The sequence below is a fragment of the Octopus bimaculoides genome, chromosome 6 (genome assembly GCF_001194135.2).
Source record: "Octopus bimaculoides isolate UCB-OBI-ISO-001 chromosome 6, ASM119413v2, whole genome shotgun sequence".
NCBI lineage: Eukaryota > Metazoa > Mollusca > Cephalopoda > Octopoda > Octopodidae > Octopus > Octopus bimaculoides.
This window is the reverse complement of record NC_068986.1, coordinates 111,264,647-111,276,551: the sequence shown is the minus strand read 5'-3', so window position 1 is coordinate 111,276,551 and position 11,905 is coordinate 111,264,647.

Here is an 11,905-nt window from a genome sequence, read left to right as displayed (position 1 = left end):
ATATAGATTTAAAAGCAGCAGAAATATACCAAAAGCTGTTACTCAGAGTTTCACGTTCCCGTTAGTCGGACAGTTTTGTTAAAATAGAACAGAAATAACGATATGTTCAAAACTAGTTAAAGGCTACACCTTTAAAAGATTCGTTTCATTGGTCTTTTCATTTAACGGTCTTTTAAGCATGCAATGAACAAATAAGCAAAATAAATCAATTCAATAATTATTCGTCCTATTATAAAAATCGAGGTAAACTTTAAATCGAAGAGCTGATTCAAAATACATATGGCAAATAATTATATAAGAAATATAATTCAATTAATACATTGAAAATTAAAATTAAAATTAAAATTTCCACGCTGCAATACATAAATATTTTACTATCGTATATACGCATACTAAATCATCAATATACATATGTACATCAAAATACACAGATGGATGCATACAGACTACATACATATACAGACATATATATGTAAGACGTAAATATACACACAAATACACATATACACATGTATACATATTTACGCAATCATGCTTGCATGCAAAAATCTGTTGGTGTATACATATAGACGAGAGGAAAATTTTAAAACGCAGAGAGAGGGAAAGAAAAAGAAATGGAAGGATCTTCGATATAACATTTAACGACAGAAAGAGTTGATTGAGAGGAGGGGGGCGCAAAGTTAAAGGACTCCATACAAGTAACGAATAGGGGAAGAAAAAATCGTCTTGGCATTGGACTTCACCTGAAAAAATACTTTCTTTTGCTTACAGAAACTATTTTTAGCTGATTTCTCATCAGTCCAGATGGCTGACGAATGTCCTGCATTGCGTTAGCATAGTCCCCCGGTTCTTGGCTCTGGAATTTCTCACAACCAATTCGATGATTCACCTGCACATTGCCGCCCACTTGGTCATATGCACCTGAAGCGAGGTGTTGTTGTTCTTATCAATACCCTGACCACGCACTGTACTTGACTCTGGGATTGCTACTATTTTGGGGCCATAATCTTTACAGCAGCATGTTATCACAAGGTAGTAGATGGCGGATTGCGTGGAATTTCTCTGCATTAAATTGCATGTTGTTTTCTTCCGCCTATTTCTATAGGGCATCGAAGTTTTTCTGTAGAAAATTGGCATCGGAAAGTACCTTGAATGCTAGTACTAGTTTTGTGTCGTTAGCATAGCTAGTAATTGTGGCTGTCTGTGTAACGAACGGCATGTCCGAAAGTGCTGCCATGAACAACAGCAGTGCCAGGAGAGTTCCCTCAGGCACTCCCCTTGCTAGTACAGTCTCCTCGAGGAGGGCTCCATTTGCTGCCACGGACTGGCGTATGTCTTTTAAGAAGTTATGTAACTACTCACCCAGCTTTGCTATAATGCTAAGTCTCCGTAGCTTGTGACATGTCCTTCCTGATAAGCCTTACCAAAAGCTTTTATAAAAGGCAATTTGAGTGGTTCATTAGTGATTTCAACACTCACTGATAATGCTGCAAATATTTTGTAAGACTGCTTCTTCCTGAATAGAAGCCATGTTGGATGTCAGGAAGCAAGTTCAAATCATTATCTTCCAGAACTGAGATCAGATTCCTCTTGACAGAGTGTTCCATGATTTTCCTGACGTGTTGGATTTTTTACAGAGACCTATGAATTTTAGCGCTCGCTCTGCTAACTCATTTATGATTAAGACATATTCTGCTTACATTTCACTTTCTGGAAAATCTCCCAGTTACAAAGAATCATTAGAACAGTATCAAATATAGTCTCTGAATTTCATGTGGAGGATTGCTGGGAAAGCATGGATGACACTATACTAATTTCCTCTGTTTCAGTATAATCAATAGTTGCTATTTCTTTGTGTAGAGTTGTGTTGCCAAGGAACTCATCTAGCATAGTTATCAGCATGTGTTCCAACGGAGTTGTTAAAACACTTTTGTATTGCACATTCATTATATTTCATTTATCCTCTAAGGATTTCCTTCTAACAGTGGCCCTATCTTTAAGTACGCCGGAGATCATTATGTACGCCAATGTTACCTTCTTATTTGTTTATGTGAAGCAATCCAGATACGTTGAACTGAACATGTTGTCAGAATGACAGACTGTAGGCTGCTCAAAGGAATCTTCTAGCCTGAGCTTGCAAATGGAGGGCAGAATATTAATTCAACCCATATTAACGAATTTCTCCACAAAGTACATACATAGATGCATTCATCTATATGATATATAGAAAAGTTCTAAGAATTTATAAATACATATATATATATATACACGAAAACTTATAAAATATATAAAAATTCATACACATATACAGATTTATGAACAAAAATTCATAAATATAAATATATAAAAAGTGTAAGTCCATAAATGTACTTGCGAAGTCCGAATGAAGAGGATGATAAAGCGGATATAAACTGATTCATAAGGAATGTGGAACATGTATTCTGTAGGATTCCATGTTATAATTATCCTGCTTATTATTCAAATGTTTTCCACCTGAATCATAATAGAATGCGTTCCATCTTAAGACACTGAAATATATGCTGAAAGCTAAATTTAAAGACAACAAGATTGCTCTAAACCGCAAGTTCAGCCCAAATCCTATTCAAAATAACTCTGCCCAGGACGAAGTCGGCCCAAGAGGCTAAAGTTCTATAACTAACGCAAAAGTGGAAGTTTGGAAATCGTAACATAAGTAAATTATTGTAACAAGGAACTGAAAGAATGAAAAATTGTGCTTTGATTTAGAATTGAAGCAAAGAGTTCTAAATGCCAATAAATATGGTTACTTTGTGCATTTTTGAAATAATTTTGATAGAAATAGAAAGGTGTTGGAAAGCATGAACTTAAAGCATAGATTGCAAATGATAATACTTTAGGCTACATGTCTGTTACGAAGTGCTTTGTTGCCAAAGCGGTTTATGCATCATCAGACACCACTTTTGAATACAACTTATGGATGAGGAGTTACAGTCTAATAGGGATGCTTACTACCTTCAATTCACGGACAAAATCACATTGAGGAAATAGATGGCCACGATAAACAATCGTAAATGAGTCTTGGAAAACCGGCCGCATCACAAATTCATTGATAATATCAAAACTGCCTGGAACACTGTCATCAAGACCTGCATAAAGACACTTTGATTGGAATTACTTTGATGAGAATCATCAAAGAATCTGAAGTCTGAAAAATATATATATGCGTTGGATTTTGAGTGGTTAGGAGTGTATCATTATTAAAGACTTTCTGTTGAATTGCTTATTAACAGAGAAATGCTTTGATTTTAGAATGATACTGGAAAACCTGCTACAGAACGAATAACAATGAATTTTTAATACTACCTTCAACAGTAAAGGCGTCACAGTGAACATGTTTTCAGAGAATTAACCAAACTGTGAGTGCAACAACGATCCAGAAACGATTACTGGACGTGTTATCTTCTTACCGTGAATTACTACATGACAGAAAATACAATACATAGACAAGTGAATCCTTCAGAAAGGAGGAGATAACTAATAAAGAAATGTAAAATGGTCTCTCATCCTAAATGTGACAGCATTTTTCCGATGAAAGGAGGCCTTTACATTTATTATTAATATTGATTACTTTAACTTGTTTCATTATTTAATAGCATTAAATCTTTAACTAACTTGCATGAATTTTCAGTAATATTCTATATATTGCCATCTTAATCGTGTAATATTATGGAAAAGTAAGAAGCACAGGGTGTCCATAAATATGCTGTACAATTTAAAACTTCATAAAAGGTTTTGAAGATAAGCGCAACTCAACTGTATTTATTGGAAACGTCTTCATGAAAGAAAGAAAACAGAAAACTAGTTCATGGGCTCTGCTAGGTTGTACGCGTGTAGATGATACAATACAATAGATTGTGGCGGTTGTAAAGATAATTTATGAAGACCTGTAATTAATAGACGTGGCATCGAGTCTCTGGAAATTCAAGTTACTTGTTGATGATTATCAATTTAGTCAACGTTACTGTTGTTCTTGGAAACTGCCTGTTGTGTTTTTATCTGTATTTATGTTACTATAATGACAACCTGTAGTGCAGTTCTGTTTTACTGAATGATAAGCGACCTGTTAATGGATGTTTGCCTCGCAACCACAATCACAAAAATATACTCTCGCTTTCAAACACACATGCGCGCGCACACACACACACACATAGACACACGTATGTGTAAACCTTTATCGGCAAAAATGTTAACAGCGACTTGTAAGTTACTGTCGAGCTTCTTTTAAAAATAAATAAAAAATGCATACTACTAAAAGCTATTAGATTTCAACATTTCTATACAAAAAATGCAAGAATCAAACATTAATATTTACTTATGTTTACACGCAATATATATATATATATATATATATATATATATATATATAGAGAGAGAGAGAGAGAGAGAGAGAGAAATTTAAACTTGTATGTATTTGATCAACAATGTTGGTTAATGTTTCCTCTCGAGGCACGCTTGCATTCAGCTCTTTTCTATGTAGCAAATTACCTTACCGAGAGAATGTGCTGTGTGTAGAATCTTTCGCCAAATTACACTGCTGCTTTACAACTGTTGGATCTCGGTATAATTCCCATCTTGAAAAATCATTTGAGAAGAAAAATGCCAAAATTGCATTTTAATATAAACTGCGGTAATGAAATTCTAAGAGCTGATGTCAAACAAGCGAATGGCATCATACCGGTAGCATTGAAGGAAGCGAAGTACAAACAATCGTGATATTTTTGCTTACTCCCCATCCCATCTTGAAAAACTACTTTTTCAAGGAGATATATGCTATGTTGAAACAAATCTGAAGAAGTAATTTAACACTTGTAGAACTCGGTTTCAACTTTCATCAGTTTCCTTCAATATTTCCGACCTTGTCTAGAATCTAGAGCTAGTCTTCAACCTAACCTAAGCTAATACTCTCAGGTGTTTACTAACAATATCTTCAACGCCTTCAGTGCATGATCTCACTAACGCTCGGAGACTAGCGGCTGACTTCTCTGAATCCTACAATTTTATCTACCATTATTACAACCTCGATTAAGGCGGCGAAATGGCAGAATCGTTAACACGCCTGGTGAAATTCTTATCAGTATTTTCTCTGCATCTACGTTCTGAGTTCAAATTCCGCCGACGTCTATATTGCCTTTGATCCTTCCAGTTGATTAAATAAGTACTAGTTACGCACTGTGGTCGATCTAATCGACTCATCCCCACCTTCCTTGAAAACCTGTTTTAGGGCGGGGGATATCGAGTAGAATTTTGAATTCACTTGTTAAACGAGATGTCAATAATACAAACAGTGAAACGTACGTAGGAAATAAATGATATAAACTACATCTAGAGTTAATGAAACGTTTTCTTACGTCTCGTCTGTACAACATGAAAGTAATACCGTTGAGTACAGTATTTAAAACGTCAGTTTAATGGCAATACAGAATAAGACAGATTAAACTGTTGAAAGGTTACATTAATGGTAAACGAATCAAAATGAATAAAGATAATATTCGCGAAGAAAATCTAAGCGTCAATTTTAATTTACTTTTTCCCATGGTTTTTACGGCACACACGCACACACACATACGTTCATGTATATATATATATATATATATATATATATATATATATATATATGTGTGTGTGTATGTATATATATTGTGCCACAAGGTACCACCCGGTTCCAGGAATCGAACCCTCAATCATAGTATTATATGTGCAGCACTCAAAGCATTAGAACACGCGATTCCATGAACACATGCATGCATACGTAATACACACATACATACATATCTTCACACACGCGCACACCACGCACAGATATATCTAATGACTTATGTGTAGATAGATAGATAGATAGATAGATAGATAGAGAGAGAGAGAGATACATACATACATACATACATACATAGCGCCTGCGTGTGCTGTCTATTTTGGGTTTTTTAAATATGTTTTTGCGTGTAATTTTCGTCACTTTTCAATCGCTCAAGCATTTAATGAACATGGAGAGAATCGAAACTCTCATACTTCAAAGTCTTTCTCCTACGTCTCGTTAAATGCTCCTCATTTACTATCAAATTCATTCAAACAAACCGTACATCTCTCCTTCAAGACTTGTAACACACGATGCTATTTTTTTTAGAAACTGACATTGAAAATAAATAAATAAATAAATAAATGAGTGACGAAACAAAAATCCTCCAATCATCTTCATTTCTGAGTTGTATCTAATTGCTAAGTGACAATATTCTTAGGATTAAATTACTCGTCTATAATTCTAGGGTGGAAATATTGAAGGATTTTAGTTGAATGTCAATATTTTTAATTTGCGCTGAGGCGAAATCCCTTTTGGTTTTCTGCTATGGTAATTGCATCTTTCTTTATTTTCTATTAAATTTTAGAAAAACTGTCATGCAGAGAAGGACACCGTCAGCAGCCATTAACAAATGAACTACGATATGATGAAAAAAGAAATACTTGCTCAAGCTAAATCACACTTTACACGACCGAAATATTCTATGCACGTTAGTGTAAATTTGTGCAACAAGGCATCTGAATTGCAGTGAAAAACGGAAATTGAATTCTCTTATTTCAAGCTTGCTATCCGAAATTCACCTCATCAAATGGAAAGACATTTCTAACAAAGGAATCCAGGATCTCGCAACTGTCATTCCAATGTATATAAAATCGGTATCATTCTCCCTATTGGTTTGGATTAAATAAATTATACCTACTCCTCTAAATTCCATGTTGTTGACAATATCCAGCGTCAGTATAAAGATTTAAACAATTCAGATTCAAGACATGACTTCCTGCCAGTCGAAGTTAAAACATGAAGATTTTCTTTGCATCTGGATGCACTCTGTCATTCACATGTGTTAGCTCAATTATCCAGTTAATTTATTACCCTTATTCTCACTAGTTCTCTTCTCCGAGGAAAAGCCCTTATCTTGATTTATTTATTCCCAGTCGTTTGACCCATAACGTGTGGAATCAACATTTCCTCTCTCATCAATTCTAAGTACACTAACGCTGCGCTTTGTACTCTGAATTAATATTTCAAGTATCACTAATAAAATTACTGATAAACATGTCCTCTTTCCGTGACTATTCTAAAATCCTTTACATTTGTTAATAGGAGGATGGGAGAAATAGTTCATAGACTGATAGAACCGTGAATGCTTGCATGCATTACTTTTAACCTATTTATTTTTATTAATAACTGTATTGTTTCTGTTCAGACTGTTCAAATTAAAATTCTTCAAAAGTGACTATTAGAGACTTGTCTTGAAATTGGACAATTGTGGCCCAATTTGTATATCCTCTGTTCCACGACTAACAAAACACACACTTAACTGGGAGCCAGCATTGTAGCAATGATAATATCATATTTGAAGTTGATGACTTTTTTTACCAACAGGATGAAGTCTTCACCAGTTTTATTACAGGACTGCAACACCAATTGAAGACGTCTGTGAACCGCAACAGGGACTATATTGAAGTATAAACCTCAGCAGGTCCTTGATTATACCACGATGACAAACTGTCCATTTTAAACAAAAGTCGCTACTAGTTACTTTTGATGTCTTCTTGAAACAGCCAAATATAAGTTTAACTGGAAAGAAAGAAAACAGTTACGAATATCAGTTGAAATTAATGCATGCAAGATATCACAGCTCTAACATAATTCTATCACAGTCACCTTATAAACTTTTCATCCCACACCCACTAACATTGTTCATTTGGCGGTGGGTTATGCTTCACTCAGGTTACCTTATGGCAATCGACATGCTCGTTTCTTTCAACAGTTAACTTTCGAAGCGCATTCCTACCAAACTGCATTGCCTGAATTGCCCAAATCTTCCATCGACTGGTTTTGCTGCAATATTTCCTTTCTTTCTTACTGCATTTCTATATTTTATTAAGCGATACTAAAGAGAGGTTTGCTCAGTTGCTTGGGTAATATCGATTGATAAAAGCTCTTATTTTAAACTCTATTACATGAGAAAGATTAAAGCGTATCACTTAATGTTTTAGCATTATGAATGTGTTGTGGTGAAATTTAGCAAAAGTTGTGTATCTTTGTAGCGTTAAGATATACATGTAAAGAAACATATAACTTTATGTTCCCTTTCATAAAAGAACTGCAGAAAGGAATTATAAATAATAAAGTATTTAGTATAGTATCGGTGAATTGCTCAGATTCTGTCAGGCTGCCATCTTCTCCCGATCGACATAGTAGGACATCTCGCTCAGTAAATATATCTGTACATTTACTATACCACATAAATACCTATTTCAAAGGCTCTGCCTCATCACATTCTACTGACATTAATTCAACCTCTCATTGCATTTAGGGTGAACATGTTTGCAAAATCACCAGCAACATGACCATTAATTTCACGAAGGGAAAACGACGAAAATTGGAGTGTCTAAATATTTGTTGTGCATTTGTATAGTGGTCATCTATGTATCAACAAACAAATATATTCCCAAAGTGTATCTAATGTTTTGGTAATCACTCTGAGAAAACACATTTCAAAAATATAGAATCGATTTTAAAAATCAACAAACATTTCTAATATGGTGCAGTCAAAATAGATATCTAGATACACGTATTAAATTATATTTATTATTGATTTCATTGTAATATTCATATACCATTGTCAGAATTTTCCATACTAATTTTACATACGAATGGCACTCGTGCTAAACAACTACAATCGCGAAAGTCTATAGAATGGAAACAAAAATGTTTTTTTGGTATCTGTGAGAGAAGTCACTTTTTTTCCTTTATTTATTTGTTTGTTTATTTATTTATGGAGAATTTGCCATCTAATCATTCTGAAAATAGCTCCTGTTAATATATGCAGAGAAACTGAACGGCAAAATTTGATTTTTTGTAGTGAATTAAAATATGGAATTATTTTATTTCATACATTAAAAAACACGGCCCATACTACGGTATCATGTAAATGTGACGACGAAGAACACGTATATAATAGGATATGTTTGGTAATGAAGAGACGGCAATGAGAATAAATTAAATATTTCAATGTAAAAAAAAAAGAAAGAAGACGGATAATAATAGGAAAGAGCGAAAAAAATATAAATAAACAGATTGAATTTTTTGCTGAAGAATAGAAACTTTTCTGCATAATCCTGGTGAATATTCATAGGATCAGATTTTCAGAAAGTAAAATGGAGGAAATAGATACTAGAGATTCATTTTACAGCTGAGTCACATTCACTTATTCATAGCATCTCTCTTACATACATACATACATACATACATACATACATACATACATGCTTATGACTGGATTCCGTAGTCATGGCTGCTGAAGTGTCTCTATTTTGCCTGCTACGTTAACTGATGACATTGAGAGGCTCACAAAGACTTAGGACACAATCATTACACTTAGAACAGAAAGTGGAACGATCGTCTCCAATGCCATAAATATTTCAAAAGGAATATTCCAAGGTGATAGTCTCTCTGCACTTCTGTTGAAGTTGATGTTAAACCCATAATGATTCGTGCTACAAGATACAAATGTCTACATGTTAGTGTCTAAAACTGCAAGATATATTAATGTAACCCATAATTTCTTTGTGTATGGCCCTAGTATTTATACTAAAAATGTTAAGAAGGTCAAACACAACTGGAATTAATAACAATAATTTCAGCTGACACAGGATTGGATTTTGGCCAGATGAAATGTTCTTATTTAATTGTTAAACGAAGGAAATCGGTCTCCCAGATACAAAACGTGTTCATCAATGGTCACACTATCTCTCCTGTCCTACACAAAGAATGTTACAAGTACCTTAACGTTGGTGAAAATATATCATACCAAGGTACTGGTAATAAAGATAGAGAGACCCAAAAATATTAGACAAGGCTTAGAAGAGTATGGCAGACAAAATACTTCTCTTACAGGATAATATCCCATAATGAATTTGTAGTACCAGTTTTGATTCCAACATTTGGGATACGTGACTGGTCGGCAGAAGAAATCCACTCCAAAAGCATTGAAGTCCGCAAGAGACTAACATCAACTTGATATCTGCACCAGAATAGTGATACCGACAGTATCTACCAAAGAAGAGATACGGGAGTTAGGGACATGGGATTAGTGCAGACAATCTCCGAATGCCACAGTGTGTCTTCTGGTGGAATTTATGAAATACAAAGAACTATATTAACAGACGGTCACGTTATGGAGGTAAGTGACGACAACAGGTGTTAAGTACTTCGACATCCAAGAAACAGACGAAATCAAAAAGAAGGAAATGAAAGACCTGTTATCAAAGGAATGTAACCGGAGACTGATATTAGAGTTAAAGGCAAAGTTCACGGGTAGGAATAAGATACTAGTTGTCAAAACATGAGCTGAGGTAGCTCTAAGATATAATGCTGGTGTGATAGAGTGGAGAATTTGATAGAAAGGTCTAGAAAATGATGACACTACAAAGGGCTCTACACCCCAAAAGTGATGTGGACGGGTTGTGTCTATCGCGACAGAGAGGCAGAAAAGTTCTCAGCTGTGAAATATGTATGAACATTTTCATGATATTTAAATGTGAGATTCGTGGCAGAGATAAGTTGAATAGATGGAATGACACAAAAGTATATTGTCAATTCTTGAGGGAAATGCCTGAAAGTGTTGCAAGTTCAAACTGCAAGTTCAAACTGAATCTCTTTGAAGCCCAAGAGGCAGTGAGGACGAATTATATCAAATTCAGCCTTGACAAGTCAGTAACTCCCCCACTTTGTATGTTGTGTGTTGAGAGAGATAAAACAATTAACCACAATTTTAATGGATGTTAGGTGTTTACATTGAAAGCGGGAACAGGAGTGCGTCGTGTATCATTTATATAATGTGCTTTTCTATATAGAGCTTATACCATTTTCATGACGGTATAACTGAGGGAACACGTAGTATTATCATTTTCAGAATAAATTTCCTATTTCTAGTATTCCAAGCAACAATAGATATACTTGTTTTCAAGACCCCCAAAGTCGATGTTTTGGTGCATATTTCAAATGTAGTGAATGTTTTACAGGCCGGGTTATGTAAGCAGTACGTTCGTGTGCGGTGTAAGTGGGATATTCAAACATTTGGCAGATTTTCCTTCTTGGAACTTTTATAGTTTTAATGGATTTAAATATTGCAATCTCAATACCATCCATGCATGAATTAGACGGCGTAATGTGCAGGGTGAAAGGAGAACTGGTATTCAACTATCCGCAAATATCTATTCAACACTTTTCCAGTGGATTACCAAATATAACATAAAAGAAGTGTAACATCTAATCTAAATAGCAACACTTTTGTCACAGTTGCAGACATCAATGTTGTACGCATTTAGTATTAATGGCGCATGCAAATCACTTTCTGTTGCGATAACATGAAATAACTCTTGCTGACATACGCAGCATCCCCCGCTAAATCGGTTTTTCTCTCACCCTTCAGACCACACACACACACACACACACACACACACACACACACATACGTACGCACAGACATATATATAGGTGTAAGTCTATTCTTTTATTCTTTGACTTGTTTCAGTCATTTGACTATGGCCATGCTGGAGCACTACTTTAAAGGGTTTTATTCGCAGAAATCGACCCCAGGATTATGCTTTGTCAGTCTAGTACTTATTCAATCGGTGTATTATGCCGAACCGCTATATTTATTGTGATGTAAACACACCAACATTGGTTGTAAAGCGATGGTGGGTTCAAACACAGACACAAAAGCACACACAAATATACAGAGAAATTCCGTCTAATAAATCCATGTACAGGCCAAACTACTGTGGAGCGGGACAGAACCCGGATGCATTTGTTTCGCCCTATATATATATATATATATAT